The sequence below is a fragment of the Dermacentor silvarum genome, chromosome 1 (genome assembly GCF_013339745.2).
Source record: "Dermacentor silvarum isolate Dsil-2018 chromosome 1, BIME_Dsil_1.4, whole genome shotgun sequence".
Classification (NCBI taxonomy): domain Eukaryota; kingdom Metazoa; phylum Arthropoda; class Arachnida; order Ixodida; family Ixodidae; genus Dermacentor; species Dermacentor silvarum.
This window is the reverse complement of record NC_051154.1, coordinates 398,551,474-398,552,933: the sequence shown is the minus strand read 5'-3', so window position 1 is coordinate 398,552,933 and position 1,460 is coordinate 398,551,474. Positions and strand designations below refer to the sequence as shown.

The 1,460-nt window shown below is 44.9% G+C and overlaps 1 long non-coding RNA gene across 1 annotated transcript; it reads left to right on the top strand.

The window, feature by feature from the left end:
• The first annotated feature begins 382 nt into the window (after positions 1-382).
• On the top strand, positions 383-1,065 carry LOC125942788 (uncharacterized). Its single transcript, XR_007465360.1, has 2 exons — positions 383-490; positions 938-1,065. It is a non-coding gene; the product is annotated as an uncharacterized LOC125942788 (long non-coding RNA).
• Positions 1,066-1,460: the final 395 nt, after the last annotated feature.

The window sequence follows — 1,460 nt, the reverse complement described above, 5'->3', positions numbered from 1 at the left end:
TATTTGTTGGCGGCTGAAGTTTCGTCAGTGTCGTATTTTCTGTTGAAGTGCGCATAAGGTAAATGTTAAACTTTTAATCTAAATTGCTAACTTGATACCGCATATAAAAGGCCGTAATATTTATTAACATCAAATAGGAGTAGCGTAGGGCAGAGAACACGGCGGGCAGGAAAGACATAAAACTGTGACCGTAGTTGCGCACAGCACGTGTGCAAGGGCGGCTGCCATGTCAAGGCGAGGCTAGCCACCGTAGCGAGGCGTGCGTGCGTGTTTGTGACTGAACGATGTGTTTTTAAGGAACCCGTGGTGTTAGCGCCTGCGTAATCTCATTCGTGCGGTAGTACATTTGGATAGTTTTTATCTATGGCTGCTGTTTTAACTCCAAAACAACGCAAGGCAACTCTTTTACCCCTGTCCTTCGCGGCTTTGTGGATCTATCAGCATGCATCGATGTGCAGCGTTTTCCCCGGCGCCGATTTACCATTTCGAGGTAATTATACTTCTTATTTATGATTCTATAGTACAGTATGAAGTGTTTTCTTCTTGTTTTTTTTTATCCTGATGGTGGACGTAAGTACTTCTGTACAGTGGCGTCGGGCCGATTGCTGTGTGCGTCGCAGCAATGACATGCCTGTTTCCGACAACGCTGTGCAAGATTTCTGTCTAGAGTTCCTTATATCTGCCTAATGTTACGATGGCAGACACATCTCATGTTGATTTTGTGTGCTTTATAATTGTCCTGTCGTGTCATGTGGCGTAATTTTTTATTGATAGACATTTTGAGCTAGCATATATCACACTGTCCTAAAATTAGTTTGGTAATTGCGGAGCCATATTATTCTAATGTGGAAGCAAATATTGCCACGTTAAACGTTTAGTGGTTGAACTAGCACCCCTGTTTTTAACTGCTTCTATATGTGTGTATTTTCGCGCCCAGGTTTTTTTAACCACTTCCTCAAAAGGACGTCCTTTGGTCGAAGTCAACGAAAAGCTCTCAATCAAGATTGCAGGTGGCTACATCGAATGACACTTTGTAGACTACATCAAATAAACATTTGATGATGATCCAAGCTTGTCTTTCTTGCACTGGAGCAAAAAAATGGCCCCATCGGGTCACATTTTTACTGAACCCAGCTGCAGATCACCAGCAGACCGACCAGGCCCTACTGGGGCCAACAGGCAACTGGTCCCAACTGGGACCCACTAGCAACTGGTTCCAACTGGGACCCACTGGCAACTGGTCCCAACTGGGACCAACTGGCAACTGGTCCCCACTGGGAATTCTGCCATAAGCCACTTTAACTGGTCCCAGTTGTCTCCAGTTGCAATATTTTCACCTGGGTAGGCCTTCCACGTTATGCCAGCACTGACAAAATGTTTAAACTAGGAGTCTACAACACGCTAGACAAGCTTATAGAAGCACACAGAACATCGCAAAGGAAATGTCTGTCCAGATCGGA